Source organism: Siniperca chuatsi, linkage group LG3, assembly GCF_020085105.1.
Source record: "Siniperca chuatsi isolate FFG_IHB_CAS linkage group LG3, ASM2008510v1, whole genome shotgun sequence".
In the NCBI taxonomy this organism is placed as follows: domain Eukaryota; kingdom Metazoa; phylum Chordata; class Actinopteri; order Centrarchiformes; family Sinipercidae; genus Siniperca; species Siniperca chuatsi.
In genome coordinates this window covers 6443040-6463190 of record NC_058044.1, presented here as the reverse complement: position 1 = coordinate 6463190, position 20151 = coordinate 6443040, and the positions used below count along the sequence as shown (strand labels likewise).

The following is a 20151-nucleotide window of genomic DNA, read 5'->3' as shown; positions in this document are numbered from 1 at the left end:
CACCTATATTACTGATATTGACTGATATTTTACTAGTATTGACTTATAATTGAGCCCTATTGAATAAACTTTATTTAAAGGGGTACTCCAGCAATTTAGCATTGCCACTTCCATAAAGTTGTGGGACTTACAAGAGACAGATTTAAAAAAGAATGGTCAAAACCGAGGCCGATATTTCCCGACTTTTAGTCTCGAGCATCGGTCGAGCTCCAAAAACACTGCAGCCTACACTTCCCATAATGCAACTCAGTTGTGTCTTTCATTACCCCCTCCCTTCTTTCTAAATGTTAGTTTCTTTCAAATCCCACACCTCCAGTTTATAATGCAGGCTTTTTTTGAAAAATATTAAGTCTCAAGCCCAATTCTAGATAATCCTGATGACATCAGAGGTTTTTTTTATACACAATAACTCTTCAGAAAGTTCCTCAGAAGACATTACATAACTGTTTCCACAAGCTGAATAAAAGCAAGCTAATCAAAACCACTGCTGCAACAGCAACTCCCATGATGCAATCTTGTGAGGACTGTTGAATGTTAGTGAATATAAAACATAAAACCAATCTGACTCACATGCCTTGCCTTTATTCTTGCCTTGCCTACTGTCTACTGCTGTCTCTTGCTCTCTTCTAATTCCTATTATTCCTACTGCTCACTGCTATACTGAATGTCTGACTTACTAAAAAAAAGGAGCCTGAGACCATACTAAATGATAAACTTTGCCACACTATCGGCATGTTGGCAAGTCTAGTCCACAGTGTTCTTTGTGTCCAGGAGCTGGTGATTTCTACCACAAAAGGTCTTTGCTTGGAATTCACAACTACCAACCTCAGACAGTAGCTTTGGTTTGATGTTAATTTGAACAAAAGCTACCAGAAAAACAGATACATGAAATAATTCTTCATGGCTCGACACTCAGTGGAACAATGGTTCAAGTGTATAATACATTATCCAGATAATGACATCTGATCCACAAACCTTTGCATTTAAAACCACCCTATTAATATTCGTATTCGCTCACATTATCTCAATTCTGCCCGCCTTGTGATTAGATCTCAATATGCAAATTAGCTGGGTGGATCTTGTGGATTTGTCAACAAACATCCATCCAAGGTCAAGGGAAGCAATGTTACAGATGGGCATCATTAATTTTTAAATCAGTTTTTGAGAGGGAAGACTTGCTAGTTACTGCTACAACTTGTAACTTTTGCTGCGCAGCTTAAGCTAGTAGGAAGAGGCAGAGTTTGGTGACCTTTTACCTTGCGGGACAGGTTCTTTTGTTAATAAAATGGTCACGCAGTAGACACTGCATTTACACCTGGCTGATTCCAATCACAATACGTTCAGTGTTCATTTACACCTGCATTATTGTCTTTTTCCTTATCCAAATAAGATATCCAGATACATATTGCATGTTAACGCCAGGTTTAAATGTTTTCTTTATTGCAAATCTCAATATGCAAAGTAGGTAAACAGAACTGGTGAATAGGACTAATGGACCATGGTGAGACTGTTTTTGCCAGCCTTTTATAATATTATGATATAGTTGTCTAAGTTAGACTGTTAGCTTTTCACTATTATATGATACTATCATGAATATTCTGTATTTATATTTTGACGAGAGTTCGGCATTCAAAATGATCAGTTAGCTAACATGTGCTCTACAGCTGCTTTTTGTTCCACCCAGCAAGGTTCAAATTCACCAATGAGATTAATACAATGTCAGAGTTATGTTCCTGTAGCTAAAACTCTTATCTGGTTTTCTCATTCAGTGTCTCCGTCTTTCATTCTCTGAGGTATACGGGCAGACTGAGTGCTGACTGACGGCCGGAATTAAGAATGTGCACACACACTGGCAACTCTCCCTGCAGTACCTCATAACGTTTAATCAAAACCATGCCCGGCACTTGCCCCCGACTTTCCACCGCAGCTACTCCAGTATTCTTAAACAGAAAATAAAGTAGTCCTTTTCTTCCCTGTTGATCTTTTTTCATACAGTGGAAAGTTTACACAAAGGGGAGCCTTATCCCTGGAGCCTGCCTCTCTCTCTCCTTAAATACCTGCAGGATGAAATCAAACTCCATTTTGAAAATTACATTATAAGTTTTCCTCTCTCTCTCTTTCTCTCTCTCTCTCTCTTTCTCTTCCTTTCCTCTGAGCTCGTCAGATCAGTCCAGCTTTCCAACTCTCCAGGAGAGGCTCAGCCATCATTCTGTGGGCGTCAGAAGTCGATGCAGGTCTTAATTAATGCAAGGGGGTTTCATGGGAGAAGGCTGCAGCTATGAAGAGCTTTGCCAGAGAAAATAAAGGAAGCTGGAACAGGTAAGATACTGTGTAGATGGATGGATGGTGCATTCTTAGCAGATGACGCATGAATCTCAACCAAAGTCTCTGGCACCCTTGTTCTCCAAGCAATATGGTCAAAAGTGGTGATAAGTGACTCAGAAAATACAGTTGAGTGTACGCATCCGTAAATTAACTTGCAAAGGAAAACATTTATAAAACAAATACTAAATGAAGAGTCCATTATTATATCCTTGAGCCATGTGTGTATCTATGTATTGTAAATTTGTAAGTGGTCAGTTTGTTTTGCATTAAAGTCACAAATAAAATGACTCTCACAGTACTTATTTCTGGTATTTGGGACATGTGTGTTTCTGTTTGTGTAACATGTTATGAATCAGAATATAACCACAGAAGTTAGAACCTGAACTGAATGAAACATGAGCTAAAAAAAATAAAATGTGTGTTGTTGTAAGCACAGGTTTCATTTTGAAGGTGCTAAAATAACACAAAAATACTGGTTTTATGCAAAATGTTGAGGTTTATGGAGGAAAATTCTTAACCTACTCTCCCTCCGGCTATAGGAGGTCAAAGGTTGGGATCTGCCGCAGAGAAGAAACTGGAGGGAATTCAGACACTTACAGTAAGCAGAGCTGCCAATAAGCTCTAGACCTTTACACTGAAGTACTCTCTCAAACCTTGACTTTAAAGGAATATTTGAATAAATGCTTATTTGCTTTCTTTCTGAGCAACACATCCTTATACCTAAACGACAGAATAGGTTGATTGCCAGTGACTCCCAAAACGACATATACGACATGTATGACTGTTGGAAAGTACCAGCGAAAGGCGCACCGCTTAAGTACATTACATAAGTCACGTGACGTTAGTCACATGACATTAAACACGTGATTAATGTTGTGAAATGGTCACAGTTTGGTTAGGTTTAGGAAACAATCGTGGTTTGGGTTAAAATAAGTTACGTAAGTCACATGACATAAGTCCACTACATAACGTTATTTAACTTAAAACTTTAAATAAGTCAACGTTGACTTGGTTTCACACGGGACACGAACCCTGGAACCCTGGTCACTAGAGGTCACGGCCTTACAATAAACGTAAATATGGGTCATAATAAGCTGCTTTCACAATCGACCTATACGGCTGTTTTTTCTGGTGAGGACGGGCTGTTCTGAGAGTTAGATTAAAGAGCACTCTCATGTCAGTGCATTAAAGGAACAGTACAAGATTTTGGGGAATATGCTTATTTGCTTTCCTTTGCCGAGAGTAGATGATACGATCGATACCACTCAGTTGTTGCTCTGTTAACAGCAAACAGAGTGACAGCTGTCTCATATTTGGGTCCATCGCTGGTTAAATGAGCATCGGTACATCTACGTATCCTTGTCTTGTGTATGAAATGCGTGTCCAGGTGCTGTCTCTCTCCCTTTTCCTCTCCTTGCAGTTTTCATGCATTAGTTCAGTGTTCCTGTTGTTGCTATGGCTGCTTCAACATAAAGTATGCATGTCGCACAGCATTTTGTATGACGACATTAAATAGACTTTCTCTCAGCACCCCTAACTCTGACTGACTTCCAGCATCCCTGCCTGCTCAGTAATTAACAATTTATGGCTCTTGTATAATAAAAAAAGTGTAAAAACAACAATTCACAGTTTTAGGGGGGTTATATGCCGGACTGTTTTTTGGCTGAGACTAGTTGCCAGGCAACCAGTGAAGACTACATGGAAATTATTGCATCTTGGCCGAAGTTACGGCCGAAGTTAAGAAATAGTCCCGGGAGATGTGTGTTAATTAGTGAGCTTTAGAGGCTACCTTCGGACAGAGACATTTTTACAGACATGAGAATGATATCAATCTTCTCATCTAACTGCTGGGATGAAAGCAAATATTACTATTATCGTATCATCTAAAATGTCGAACTATTCTTTTAAACTGGGCCATGCTGCTGTCTCAAGACAATCAGAGAAAATGGAAAATAGGAACACTTTTGCACCATCTAACAGAGAAGGAACACCACAAATATGTGGAAAGTGCTATCCAAAATCTGTGCTGGATATCCAATACTAAACAGGGAAATGAGGACACCCACAAATTGAATTTTACTCCTAGTAAGCTTTTCTTATGTAGTCGCATGCCAAAAGGAGTGATGAAGACCCACATTTGGCTGAAAATGATGCATGTAGAACTTACTTACTTACTTAGCGAGTGTTCCTGTGGTATGGTGTATTAGTATTCATTATTTAGCTAGATGTTCAGATAGATGTGGGAGATCAAAACAGGACATCTAAAAATGTGTAAATGTGTGTAAGCTGAAAGGAAGCACACAGTAGAAGCAGTTCAAACATACAGGAAACCTTCCTTGGATTAATAAAATAAAAAGAGCAGTGTTATAGATGGAGTGAAGCGATTTTCCACTGAGTATTCCTGCTGTAAATCTAAGGTATAAAGGCTGATGGATTTACTGCATCCCTGCCCAGTGATCCAAGGATCTTGTCATAATTTGTTCATCTGAATGAAGGTTTTATTCAGAGATGACGAAACAATTCCTGGGTCTGTAACCTATTCCTGTTAAATTTATACCCCATAATCTAAAACTCATATTTCTGTTTCCTTCAAGTTCATATCCATAAGTTTTTTATGGCTTCTTTGGGTTGGGCACTTTTCCCTGTTGGATTTTTTTTTCTCAATTTTTCCCTCCTAAACCCCATGGCAACCATTCAGGTTTGGAGGGCTTCCTGTAATTCATGTTAAGTGTATTCAAAAAGAAGCTTTAAGAATGAGAGGAAAAAAAGATGACAAAATTTCAGCCACAGAATCTGAGTTTATGTGTGCAAACGTGTGTCTGCAGTTTTACTGTGTACATAAACATAAACAGCTCTCTTCAAGGCTCACCACTGTTTGAGCCTAAAATTGAATAAATTACTCATCGTGTTAATTAGATCAACCTTGTTTCTGAGAAAAAAAATTTCCATTAATTTGGTAAGGCACGTGACTCTAAATACTACTACACGATAACCATGAGTCTCAGCCAACATAGCGATGGGGTTAAACCATAATCAGAGTTGTAGCAAATTCAGAACGCTTCATTGGTTAAACTGGGAACAAAATATCACTGTACTTATGATTCAACCAGGAGAGTTTCATTCCCATCCAAGCCTTGGAAGTGACAAAGTCATCTAATTTGTCTATGCAGAAAAGAAACTGGACTTTTATTTCCAGAACCCTGGATGCCCCAAATAACAATAATATTTTCCAACTCTAAATGGTATCAGTAAACTTCATTTTACTTCCTCCTTCAAAAGGTATTTGCATTTACTATACGATACCAAACATAGCATTTAGCACTGTACCAACTGACAACGAGATTAGAAATGAATGATGAAACCATCCAGATGTGTATAATTTTCCAGAACTTCTGGGAAAAAAAAGCAGTTTAGAAAGACAGAAGACAATCACAGTGGAGAGGGGTGAGGGGGAAAGTTGAGTATGGATAGCTAGTGCCAAATGTGTCTGTGTGTGTGTGTGTGTGTGTGTGTGAGAGACATTCATTGCTTGTTTGCCAGACACTGATTACAGAGGTGTGGATCAATTTCAATCTGGGAGACGGAGTCAACTCTCAGTCAACCCTGTGAAGGCAAACAGCCAGGTCAAGCTGTCACATGACCCTGACAACCTGAATCAGACAGGCAGTGTGACGAACAGCCTCCCCTCACCACCAACAGCACCTCTATCCCGTTTCTGACAGGACCCCCAACACGGGGCCACCCACTTCAAAAGACCGAACCCCATTTCCCACCACCACAACCTTTCCCACAGGAGCTAATGTGTACATTATATAAAGCATGTGTTTATGTGAGCATATGTACATGTATGTATGTGGATAGGTGTGCAGGCATGTGTGGTTTCTGTAAGTGGAGACAACAGTATTTAATTTTATGCAAATTAATGTAAATTCTGTATGCGGAAAAATTTTGGGCCCTATTTTTGTGGCTATGCAAAGAACGGCGACCAACCGTTTGGTATTTTCCTGACTATGAACATCAATCAGCTGCCACGTGCCCCTAAGCCCAATAGTGTTATGGTTTAAGATATGAATGAATAATAACACCACACCTCTGTCCTAAATTGTGTTACTCTCATGAATTACATACAATATGACCATTTCATCTTAGATATTTCATCTGAGCCAAAGGAAAAAGGACCTTAAGTCCCTACTCATCCAATCAAGTTTATGCAACAATGCATATTTTCAGCAATTGTATTCAAAATCAGACCACTCAAGCCTGGGAACCTGAAAACTTTGATGGAAGGACAATAATCATACTATGTACAAATGGGGGGAAATGAGGCGGCTGTGGCTCAGGAGGCAGAGCTGCCCTGCGTGGTAGCTCGCTGCCATCTGTGTGTGAGTGTGTGTTTGAATGGGTGAATGAGCGGCAAAAACCTTGTAAAGCGCTTTGGATAAGATCGCTGTATAAATGTAGCCATAGCCATTTGCAAAATCAAAGGGACACTGACATTTTGGGAAATTCTCTTATTTGCTTTCTTGTCGAGAGTTAGATTGATACCACTCTCGTGTCTGTGCATGGCGTACGGAGCTAGAGTTAAGAAAAGATTAGCTTAGTTCAGCATAAAGCTGAAGCAGGGGGAAACAGCTAGCCTGGCTCTGTCAAAAGTTCAAAAATATGCTTACTAGTACCTCCCAGGTGTTTATTTGTGTTTGTGACTCTGAAGGCCATAACTTATGATTCACATCATTTTTATACTAATCAAACCATCTGCAATCATTATGTTTCCCCACTGATTTATTTGGGGTTTTAATTTAATTTGTCTCCCGTCTGTGTATTACAGTAACACATGTTTTGAACTGATTGCCAAAAGTCATTGAGTATAACATATATGAGCATGTGAAGGTGTGAATGTAAAGCCTGCAAGAGTAGGGACAAAAAAGAATAAACTTAAAATTTTATTGGTTGCTGTTAATAACGAAAACTCCCACTGCTGTCAGTCCTGTCACGCCTCATCTGCTACTCAGAATGTTACTTTACTGCAGTGAGACGCTCACCTTCTCACACACAGGAGGTCATAGGTCTGTCGTTCAAACACACACACACACACACACACACACACACACACACACACACACACACACACACACACACACACACACACCCAAAACCACTTTCATCACTAGTTTCATCACTCTAATTTATTCTTGCTCGGTTAGTTCCAGTCACTATTCAAATATCAGCATCTGCCAAAAGATCCTTTCATTGAGACAAAGATTTGTTCTTTAAAGCCACACCTTTCTGTCAAACATCTACCTCTGCCAGAAAGCCAAATCATAACAAGTTCAAATGTTCACTCTATAAACTGACCAGAAAAGCCTGTCTTACTGTGCTGTTGATTTACAAGAAACTGGTCTATATTGTTTTTATATTTGCAAGGATGGCACACCATACACAACCGTGAACAAAGCTTAACACATTTGAAAGGTTAACAGCAATCACAGTTGAATCATGAGTCCAGTCATTCTGGTGCAACATTCATGAGCTGAACAAGATTCCCTTTATTATGGTGTCTTACACCTTATCATACAAATCAATGGGCCAATACACAGTCCTGTAATTTCACTTTTTTGTGCATTTTTGTAGATTAATGATGTAAGAACAGCATGAATTGGCAATTTCATGGGTGTCACAAGAAAACATTAGCTAACACTTTACACTAATGTTTGGCTAAAAGCTAAAGCTCATCTGCCTTACTGGCCACAGTGTCCTACTGTTTATGCATGTCTCCTTCGTGCAATGTTTTTTTATGGTGTAAAAACTCACTTGATGTACACTTAATATCATAATGCTCATTTTACTTTTGGCAGCAATATCTGATTCTTCTGCGATGTGTTTCTGTTACATCATTTACATACTGACCATGTAATTCCAAGTTAATGTTTCCATTAAATACATATGTAGCGCTAGTATCAAGCTTGCAATTTATTTGTATATGTTGTTTTAATCATGCTGGCAATATGGCAATTTCAGTCGGCCAGTTGGTCGCTCGTTCCACCACTTTGGTCCAGACTGAAATATCTCAACAACTACAGGATGGATTAAGATGAAATTTTGTACAGAAATTCATGAGCCCCAGATGACGAGTCCTAAAGACTTTGGTGATCCCCTGACTTTTCTTCAAGCACCAAATTGGATGGATTGCCCTGGCATTTGGTACAGACATGCCCCCCTCAAGATGTAATAACTTTAATGATCCTGATTTTTCATCTAGCGCCACCAAAGTTTCACTTAGTCCAATGCTTTGGTTTCTGGCCAAATAGCTACAAAACTAATGCTGTACTTTGTGTGTGCAACTTGCTAAACTAAAATGGTAATCATGTAAAATATACCTGCTACACATGTTAATATCATTGTGGGCATGTTTGCATGCTGACGTTAACATTTAGCTCAAACCGCCACTGTGCCTAAATACAACCTGAGGGCTGCTAGTGTGGCTGTGGACACCTAGTCTTGTTTGGCAGCATAGCAGTGTACATTAGTACAACACTAGCATAAAACTCCAGATGGATGGGAACTGCTACAGGAGGAGCAGTAATACTCGATTAGCATCACAGAAAGTAAGCAGAGTTCACTAACGTGCCTTTGTGATTGTCTAAACGTAATGCTATTTGTTTGATTACATGCATTGTGTGGTGCACCAAGCATTCAACCCCAACCAACTGTTACTGATCTAAGTGTTCTTTAAATGTTTTGACTCAGGTCTGGTATGGGAGTGAAGGTCTAGGAGGCCCATTACGTTTGCTGTGATTGTGTTTATGCAAACAAATTGCAAGAGAATCACAGAAGAGAGGACATTCTTGTGAGTCATGTGTTCCATGAAAGCTAATAAATTATCTTCAGACTTGGATATGTCTTTTTAGTTTTCTCTTCTTCATCTCTCTCTTGATCTTAACTAAAACAAGATACTAAGTACTGCAGTCTCATACACTATGTGTATTACTTTGTGTATCTGCTTCGAGCTTGCACAAGACACACACTTCAACACTTCATTCTTCAAACTAAAAGTGAGACCCTCCCTCAATAAATCTTTACAAGGTAATCATTTCAGACTTATTTCTTGCCAAGTCAGCATGCAGCCTTGATTAGGTACACGTTCCAGTTGTTGTTGTTTTTTTTTCTTTCTGGTGGACTCATCCCTGAAAACAAATTTGTCTGTGTCACTTCACCAAAGCTTTGAGGAAATACGCTGTTGTGGAAACAGCCATCCTCAGCCTCAGAAAACATCCACATTTGCAAATGGTAACTTTCTAGCTTGAACCGAATCTACCCTTCAAAACCACTTTGTTTAATTCATTACATATGTGATGACAGTGTTTTTATAGACTGTAGCATATTTCTGTGATTTGTAGTTTTTTTACTGCTTTATTTTAAAGCAACTACAAGGAACTTTCATTTAATTTCAGTTAAAAGGTATGGAATGCAATTTTAGTCAATATTAAATAAATAAATACATAGATATGGCTATGAAGTTAATGAATGAGTCAATATGGTTCAATAAATAAATAAATACGTTTTTATTTCATGGTCTAGTATTGTTCTCTATCTGTTGAATGACCGACCAAGGTTGACTCGTGTTTTCGCCCGTGCTCTATCACTGTCCCTTTATAATATATAGTCAAAATATATATAATACACTATATAATATAGTGTCAAAAATAAAATTCTCTAAAGAAAAATCTCCTTCTTCTTCCCTTTAACTGGGTAATGTACTACTCATTGCAAAACTTGACTGGGAAAAGGTAAACATGGGCTCTTCTGGTCTGTGTGTGTAAATCGTTTTGTCTGATTTTGCAGGTGACGGCATTTAGAATACCTATATAGAAAATAGCCAATCTTCTCGCTGATGGTCTTTATTAGGTACACCCAGCTAAAACTAATGCAGTCTAATACAACAGCCCTGCAATAAATCCTCCCTTCATGAAGGTTATAATGTTCAGTTTTTGTTGAAACAGTTTTATAGAGGTGTTGATTTAAATTGTGTTATACTGACAAGTGGTGCTAATTTTTTGCCTCCACATTTATATACATGAGGGTAGATTAAATATTACAATCTTATTCTAATATTCTCTGTTGGTAGAATATTTTTCTAATGCGTAGTGCCACACAATAAGAACAGAAACAAAAAAAACAAGTACAAAGACAGTATAATTACCATGCATTATCGCCATCATTGGCTCGTTTCTGTTGGTAAGAGCCCATTCAGACTGCACTACAGCAAAACAAGACAAGGTGTTGGAGCTCCCTTAGTACCAAATATTGCACGTGTTTGGTAAATGTGTGTGCATGCTGTTTATGAATGCTTGGTTGTTATCAAAGTTGTTTATCTTATCTGGGAAAGCTTGATAGGTTTTTACAAAGTTTTAAATCAGGAAAACTGGAAACTGCAGCTAAGAAACACAAGCTCACTGAACATCTAATTTAGTGAATTATACACACATCTTTCTCTTGTCAACTCAAAAGTAAAAGAGTGCTTTATTATAAGAGCAAACATCTAAACTTTTGTATAAAATGATCTGTAAACTGGTAAAGCACCAAACCATCTCAGATCTTTTCCATAACCCTTTCCCACTGCTACTAACAGCTAAGAGGCCAAGGCCATACCACCTGTCATCCCTATTTGTGGGTTATTCTAAAAAAGGATCAAAGGTGAGGAGGGTAGTCTTTCTGTCTACATGTAGAATGAAAGGAAAAAACAACTTTCCTCTATTTTTATTTTTGAAAACAAACTGGAGAGTCAGTACAGGCTGGACAGCAGAACTGTTTTCTTGGAAAAACGCTTTGAGAAACATCAATCTGACAAACCTATCAACCTTCATACTCCCTAACCATCGTCTGATCTCATCTGCTGCACTGCCTCAAAAACAACACAGCCCCTAAAATTAGGTTGAACACAATAAATTGGCACCATTACTGCAATGGCCTTTAAAATTAGGACAATTTTGGAGAAATAGTCAGGGCTAAAATTACTTAAAGACAACAATGAATTTGCCATTTATGTCTGAACAGTTTTGTTTTGATTTATAGGCTTTAAGCCACACAGGGAACAGGAAATGAAGAGATGGCGACGCTTTCACAGAGTGGAACAAAAATCATTAAAAACCAGTGACAAGGAAAGTTTAATTTTTGACAAGGAATAGTAACAAACTATAGATATGTTACTCCTAAAGAAATAGTTTGACATTTTGGGGAAGCTTCACCTTCTTGCTGAGAGTTAGATGAGAAGATCGATACCACTCTCGTGTCTGCAAGTTAAATATGAAGCTAATATTACAGCCAGCAACTGGTTAACTTAACTTAGCATAAATACTGGAAATAGGGAGTGACTCTTTATCTTTGAAGCGGTCATAAAGTCCAAATATGTGTCCATTTATTGATTATTTATATTTCTTTAATTTGTAAGGGGCCACAGATTAAAAGAATCAAAACGTTTTTTCATAAAAATGTATCAAAATTGTGAATATTGTCATGTGAAGTCCATTGCTCACTGTCTGCTAACTTTGTACATCAAACGAAGACCGCACTATGATTGGCGGTGTCGCTACAAGTAAACATCCTGCCTCATCGGTACTGAGCATGTGCAACTCACAAAGATGAGGAGGAAGTAAGATGGCTCACTTGTTAGCTACTTCCATACACTATATATGTTGTCACTACTTATTTTGTCATGTAGATTTATGTATGCTGGGCCACTCAGAGGTTGCTTCTGGGCCAGATGTTGCCGCCAATTGAATAGGTCCGCTGTACATATTCAGGTCAGTGTGCATGCAAGCAAATGTGTGTGTGTGCATTGGTGTTTGTCTGTGTCTGTATGTAACATTGCACTGCATTCTCATAATATAACTGTGACATTACATGCAAGTACAAGTGCAACTAGAGGCAAGTAGATACAATACTTATCCACAGAACTACTGGAATGCTTTGGACATCACAGGTTGATATTAGAGTATCTGAGATTTTGATGAGAATAAAAAACAGTATCTTCATCTGCACAACAGTAGTTTTCTTTGTGCAGTGCCAATGAAATGTGCTTCACACACTGACAGTAGATGAATGTTATCTGTCACCATTGCCTGCTGTGTTTTTTACTTCTATACAAAGATGTGTAAATAAATTGCAGCCTCGGGGCATCACAGTAGGTCAGGTTTCTTTCATCTCTCCACTGGAATGAAACAAGTATATTTTTCCCGCATACAGCGCAAAATGGAAAGACCACCAATGTTGTTGAACTTGGCTTCCTTTCAATATGTCAGAACCTTTAACAAAATACGACATGCACACCAACATGTTCATGTTCGTATCTCCTTGTTATAATCCACTGGATTTTAGTATGGTTTTGTTTCGCAAGCTGCAAAAGATTTTCAGATTTGTCTGTGTTATTTGCTAACAGGATACTAGTAAGCAGTGACGGGGGACAATACATACAAAAGCTTCATATTTGTTGAAAAGATGTTTTCTTCGGTAAATCTGCCTTGGAGGGAGCGCTGTGGTTTTTGGGTGAAGTACAGATGGTTCTGAATTGTTTCACATTTTTTTGATTACAGCACATTGATTACGCAAACAACAACATACTTAAAACTGCATAAGTGAAAGTATCATAAACACACATAAAACCTTGAAGGTTTGATTCTCATTAGAAAATAGCTTAAAATGTAAGCACTCACTGTAACTGTAAAAGGGTTGAAGCCCCTGAAAACTTTTAAAACATGTATCAGGACTGTATGGGTGACATCACCTTTTTCCTAATGAGCCACTTCAAACCACTTTGAAGAGCACAGACAAAAACCAAAACACAGAAATCTCCAGCCCAGTCTCATTCCCAGGGCGTCAAATACTGACGTTTTGTCACACCCCTCTGCGTTCTATACAGACAAACAAGGTACCCTTTAGCGTTTGTATGGGATGCACAGGGTTACCAGAAAGTCTTAAGGAAGACAGGTGACGTAGTATAACGAGCGACATAAAGAGTGAGAAAATCCACCTGTGGGGTGGATTGATGGGTCAAACAAACACAGGTCATTCACCCAGGAGACCAGGGTTTGTGTCCCATGCGAAATCAAAAGTTAACGTTGAGTTGTTTAAAGTTTTAAGTTACATTACTTTACAAGTCACGTGACTTACGTCACTTACATTACATGACTTCCTACTAACTAACCAAATAGTTTCGGAAAGCGTCTTCTATAGTCGCTAAAGGGTACCATGTGCGTCTGTAGGAGACGCCGAGAGGTGTTAACAAAACGTCGGTATTTGACGCCCTGGAAATGAGAACGGGTTGCAATCTCTCATCTGAAATAATCAAAACTGTTCAAATTTGGTTCGAACATTTTGTATTAATCTAATAACATAAGGGTGGGCCTGTCATAATTGCAGCACATTAGGTTATGAGTAAACCTGTTTTTGATAGTGGCCAAAGTCAAAAGTTGTTGTTTCCTGTGACCTTAGTAACATTTTAGACATAAAACAAAAGGTTCATCATTAAGACAAACAAGGTTCATATCATAAAACTCATGAATCTTGATGATTCTCCTTGTGAAATGATCCTGTTTACATCACCTCTTCTGCTACGTCTGTGCTGTCTTTGTTACCCCTTCTCTAATAAAAAATGTCAAAGGTAAGTTGAGCTTGTGGACTAGTTTAGTGACATAATGGGAAAAAAGCTTATTCGCTTTCTTGCCAAGAGTTAGACAAGAGGATCGATACCACTGTCATATCTGTAGGCTATGCTAAATATGAAGCTACAACCAGCAGCCGGGTAACTTAGCTTAGCGTAAAGACTGGAAACGGGAAACAGCTGGCCAGGGTCTCTCTTCCCCTTTAATGAGAAAATAATTCTGCAAAAATCAGAAAGAATTACGATTGAACAGTGAAGGGTAATTTGTTACAGCTTCAGTTTTTGCCTTTTTGTGTTTCTGCTCATTTATTTCCTCTCTCAAACCCTTTCACATATTATTCTTTCCTCTGTATTCTTTGTCACCATCTCCTGCCTTATCTCCTACATCTTCTCATGCAGTCTCTATCAACAAACCTGGTATATTTTTCTGACTCAGCTCAGTCTCTGCTCTGCTCACTTCAGTCAGACTCTCTGTCCTGAGGTTGTTGATGCTGACTGGTAATGGCTTCTCCAGACTTAGCATTATTCTCAATGTGCTGTGAAACCACTGGCCAAAGACAACAATGGGCCCCACAAGCTTCCCAAATAATCACTTTGATCATTGCGAGGGCTGGTCTTAATGGCTACTAAATGCTGCAGTGTGGAAAACTTTTGGCATCAGGCCGACAATTTGATCCTTGCAGGAGCGGAGGACCCGACTCTTTTGGATCAAGAAGCAATTGCGGTGTTGTAACCCTGTCCTGTTTTTGGCCTATTTTTTTTCCAGGAACACTTTTTGCTTGTTTTAGCACTGCTTCATACAGTTTGATGAATTCACACTTGGAAGCTGCCCAGTGCACCAGTCTTTTACTGTTGGCCACTTAACCTCTTCTCTGGAGTAACTGGAGATTAAAGGGAATATTCCATCACTGGAGGCTCCTGGAGCATCATATATCATTGATTCTGATAGCTACTTTGTAAAACTTTGTGTAATTAACCTTTCTGGTGCAGCCACATTCCAACCTGCTTCGTGTGTTTCCATTTAAAGGTTGTGATTTCCTCCATCTTCCAGAAAACTCTTTGGGATGTGAACTTGCTGAAACTACGTAGCTGTTGATTACCTGTGAGTGGAGAGAGCAATAAGGGTTGTTCCAGTTGATGCCCTGCACAACCAATTTTTTCTCGCACAACTGAAAAGATTTCTTCCATAGATTCATCTGTTTCCTCCATTCTAGTGCAGGATAAATCGGTGTGTATGTTCAATATGAGTATGTATGTAAGTGTGACACACGATGAGTGATGGTTTGCTTGCTGTACAGTAAGATGTGAAAAGTGCTGTTCACTTCTAGAAGTCTAAGATGCAGTGAGATATGAACTGCTACAACAATGCAATTGGTGTAACTGCTTCTCCTACAGTGGGTTTTTTACAGTTTGACTGTTAAATGTTAAGCTAGTGGGTCTATAAAGATGAAACCAAACTAACACCTGATGATGATTTCGATTACAGAATATTTTTCTGCTATTAAGCCCATTTTAGTCTAACTTCTATGTTAAAGAATGGCAGTACATTGCTAATAATGGTTATTTTAGTGTTTTACAAAAAAAATTATGATTAAACCTGCATTCATTGATTTTTGGCCATGTGATGCTGCAAAAATTGGCATATTATCAACTAACAAATGTTGCCTATTTACACATCCAGTAGACTCAGAGCAGCATTTACATTCATTTGAAGTCATGTTTGTTTTAATCTAACAAATGTAAGTTAGGTATTTACTTTCCTTTTAGCTCTTTGTTTGTCTCCATCAACTCCCAAGAAAAATATCTGTCTCTTTAGCTGCTAAATGCTCCACTACATTAACCAGCTAGTTGCTAACTTTGTCTGGCTGCTGTTTAGCACCAGGCAGGTAGCGTAGGCAACATCGCTGAGAACAGCTACCTGCCTGAGGTTGATGAGAGCAGTGAAAGTGAATCAAACCAGTAAAGTTGTGGGCCGTAAAACCAAAACAATGAACTGAAAGACACTAAAACACTCAGGAATCAGGTGATATATCTCTGTGGGTTCGTCACTACAAGCGACACCTTTTACATTTCATCATTTTATCAATTGTTAACATAAAGATGGTGATTAGTGAAGCTTTAAGTGCTTCACTAAACGGCAACCCAGTGGTGTAACCTTCTAGTAACAAACTCTCCCCCCTTTTTATTTGTCTACGTTTTAGCTGACCTGAAAACTGTTAATCAGAGGTATGAGTTTCTTGGATAAGCCCGGTAAAAGCAGGCAGATACTGTAGGGTTGATCTGCTTCAGACTGCATGCAATGTGAAATTGTTGCGCAAACCCACAGTGAGAAGTGGACATCTTGAGCCAGCACTGGACATATGTGAGTAGTTAAATTGCTTCTGGCAGCTCTTTGAGTGCAGTGACTGAAAACAAAACAGCAGAGAGAGCAAGAGTGAGAAACTTGAAAAAAACAAAACAAGTGCTGAGTAAGTCCAAGGAGCACTGGGTTGTAAATTATGAGAAATGAAAAGGGGATTTAGTGGTCAAGTGCAAACGAAGAAGAGACTTTTTTTTTCCACTGGAGTTTAACTGTTTCTTCGTGGATTATTTGCTTTAATAACATCAGCGAAGCACAGAGGTGATGCAGAGACTTTCTCCTCTCCTCATATTGCCCTCTTTTTCTCTTCGTCTTCCCTGAATCTTGCTCAAAAGGCTACACCCACTTTGTCTGTCTTATCCTCCACTTTCCACCACTACTCCTCTGACACACTGAACATTCTCACCTCAAATCCAACCTCTGTATCAGTTTCCATAAAGTCTCCTCATCACAGTTTTTTCTGCCAGTCGTCCACTTTCTGTCACTGCTGTTAAAATGTGTCTTTGGCCAACAATGTCTCCTGTGAATAATTCTTATGCAACTATTCTACATTGGCATTCCAATGATGAATAATGTTTGATGCATTGTGGAGGAAGTTTTATTCTACATTGGAGGACCTTAAATTGGATGCAGAAATAGTTCTGAATGCAGCCAGGGTGAAATATTATACAGTTAGCTGTTTATCTGGCAGTTGAGCACTCCCCTGCTGACAGGGAAGGTAAAAATCATCACAACCACCAAGAGAAAACTCTGGAGTCAAGAATTAAGGCTAACAGGGGAGGCAACTTGTTATTCCCACTCTCCCATTTCACTAATAACTTTGACCATAGCATTCCCACATCACAACACAGTATTTTTTCTTTATCGACCTGGGAAAGTTTGCAGGGGAGGTGTCACAAATATTTCAGCAGTATGCAGCTGAATCAGATGCTTCTCAGTTCAAGGACAGCAAACTGCCAAGAAAAAAGGGGGACTGGAGCACACTGATGGATTTACAGCCGTTTATCGTTTTTTTTTTTACTTTGGATGTCTGAGGGGGTGTTCATTGTGCATTTTACTTTTGTCAGCCACTTAGCAAGGAAAGATGTGCATTTAAATGTGCATTATGGAGTAAACGGGGTTAACCGAAGTGCGGGTATATTGTTAAAGGGAAACTTTGCAGATTTTCAACCAGTTTTGTATCATTACAATGTGGGTAGTATATGCAAATGACTAATGGTTAACTTCCCTCCATGTTGCCTGCATCCAGAGCTCTCTGTTCATTTGCTGGCTCTAGGACTACAGATTGAACTACAGATTGTACTTCTGCATTTTTTGTATGAACTCTTCCACGGACAGTCGGATAGAGAGAGGGGTGGCTTCTCACCGCTCCAGAATCAAAACATCCTGTCCAAAATCACCTGACTAGAAACAACCACTGGCAGAAGGCAATGTTCCTGTAGATATGGAAGAAAACAATTTAAATAGTGTAATGCTGGAATCAAATATTCGGAGATACTTATATGAGCCAGAATACAGTGTACGGTGTATGGAGGCGGAAGAGGCCCCTACATCTGAGAGTCAAGCCAGTGAGGATAGCAGCACAGAGCTGCCCCGTAACAGGGACAACTGGTGGTACTGCTGCGGTAAATGCTCACCAATGGAAACAGAAGTTGAGTCGCTGTGCGTTACACCAAAGCTTTGGCCATATATGGGCAGGGGAGTGCTTTAGACATACTTCAGGATCCCGAAAAGAAACTGGAAAAAACAACTAAAGCCAGAGAGGCGAAACGGATGTCTGAGCATAAAGTAAGTGCATTAGCAACAGTGTTTTGCTACTAGCACTGCAACGTTACAGTGTGAAAACATACAATACACATTTTTATGAGGCTTAGCACATACAAGCTACCGGCAGTGCTATCAGAGTTTAGCCTAACGTTAGTAGTTCGGACTGGCTGTTTGTAGGAGTTGGGGAAGTTTGGGAGTGAGAGTGACCTTGAAAGGCAACGTGCACAGTGTATTCTGGTTGTTGTAGGTTTTCTACCTTTTGAGCAAAAGGGAATACCACAGCCCCTTTTCTCTCGCGTCTTTCTACTGCATAGACAGCCCAGTTTTATGAAAATACCATCTTTCCAGAAGTGAAATATCTCATTAAGATAACCGTTTAGTGGTAGCTTGAGTCAGAGGACAGGTTTAGATCAACCAGGTGTTTATTTCACCAACAATGAACATAGACATGGTTCTCACAGCAGCAGCGCTTCATGGAAACCTTTTATAACCTGCCACTGGCCCTGACCTCGGCCCCTACCACAGTGTAGGGAAGACCCTAGCATTACTTTAAGGCCCTTAATCAGTTCTAGCTGAGAGGCAGCAACAGACTACAAAACACACCACATCATTAATACACATAAAAATGCAACAATCAATCAAATACATTCAACCCCAAAAGTTTGTGCAATTACTTCCTCTACCAGATTAATTCATACAACTTGATAAAGTGCAAATCTATACAATCTATGCAATGTGCTACATGTGCTAAGTAATCAAGACGACCTTCATCACACATATATTACAGTATTTATTATTTTATTAGAAAAAGCATATATTAATTAACACCAATGTAAAATCTGCCAGATTTTGCCAAATGGCAAATTTTCATCCTCAGTCCCTCGGCAGGTTGATGTTGAGTGTGTGTTCATGTATTCATGACATTGTGGGGACTCACCTCACATCTGGAGACAGGCTGGCCCACACAAACTATTGTCTCCTGCATGAAAGTCAGATGTGCTACACCGTTACTGTCTGCCTTTCTATATGAAGGGCACACTACTTCCTGCACTTTTAAATTCTGCTATAGTTTGAGACACTAGGGCTTGTGCTCTCTTCAAAAGAGAAATTTAAACATGATAAATCATCTTCCACAAAGTGTGATAATACATCACAGAAAACAGTTTCAGCAAAAATTCTTCAAAAAACCTGTTGCCTTGCCACCTTAAGTATCAAATCCACTGTAACAGTTTACAGTAATTTGAGTTAATTCTATGCTTTAAAGTTTGTAATCAAAAATCTTTTTCTTCCTCACAGCACATCTACATGGAAATGTTGCATCTGTGCCTATCCATCTGTATTTTCTTCTTGTCTTTTCAGAATAAAGTGCAAAGTGCTTCTGATCGTGTGCGGCTTGTTTTCTTAGTTACTCCCATCTGATGAGGTCATCACGCTGCGTCAGGTTGGCGGCGCGCTGGGTGCTGTCCCGCAGCTGTGGAGCATCAGGCTGGAAATCCCCTCATCCTCAGTCCTGGGCCTCCGACTGTGTACATACGAACTTGAGTGTACAGAATGTGGGGAGGTGTGTGTGTGAGGCTGGCTGTGCCTGTTGAGCTTGGCTGCCGGTGTGTGTATTTAGGTGCTGGCTTTTGTGGATGGGGCATTTGAGAGTGTTTTATTTTGTATGTTTGTGCGAGTGTGTCGGCATGTTTGTGTGTTTGAATTCTGGATTCTCTCAGCCCATGTGAGCCCGGCATGTAGTTGTGTGTGGCCTACTGAGAGGAGGCGTGTGGCATGAAATGTGTGTGTTACATGGACAGAGAAAGAGACCAAAAAAATACAAAGTCAGTTTGTGTTAACTTTCATAACTGTGCTGTGTTATCTTTTTCTACCTCCCCTGTGTGTGTGTGTGTGTGTGTGTGTGTGGGGGTAGACAGAGAAAATGAGGACAAGGCCTGTTTGTATAATAAACTTTCCTAACTTTCTTTTTCTGCTTCGTTCCTTCCTTCCCTCCATCATCCTTATCGTTCTCGATTTCACCCCGGCGCCCCCGCACACGTTCATA

General features: G+C 39.4%; 2 long non-coding RNA genes across 2 annotated transcripts in view; one reads left to right on the top strand and one right to left on the bottom strand.

The window, feature by feature from the left end:
• LOC122871857 overlaps window positions 1–20151 on the bottom strand; it is a 116712-nt gene that overhangs the window by 66631 nt on the left and 29930 nt on the right. The window lies entirely within an intron of this gene.
• On the top strand, window positions 1648–19884 carry LOC122871866. Its single transcript, XR_006376955.1, has 3 exons — window positions 1648–2319; window positions 2865–2923; window positions 19467–19884. It is a non-coding gene; the product is annotated as an uncharacterized LOC122871866 (long non-coding RNA).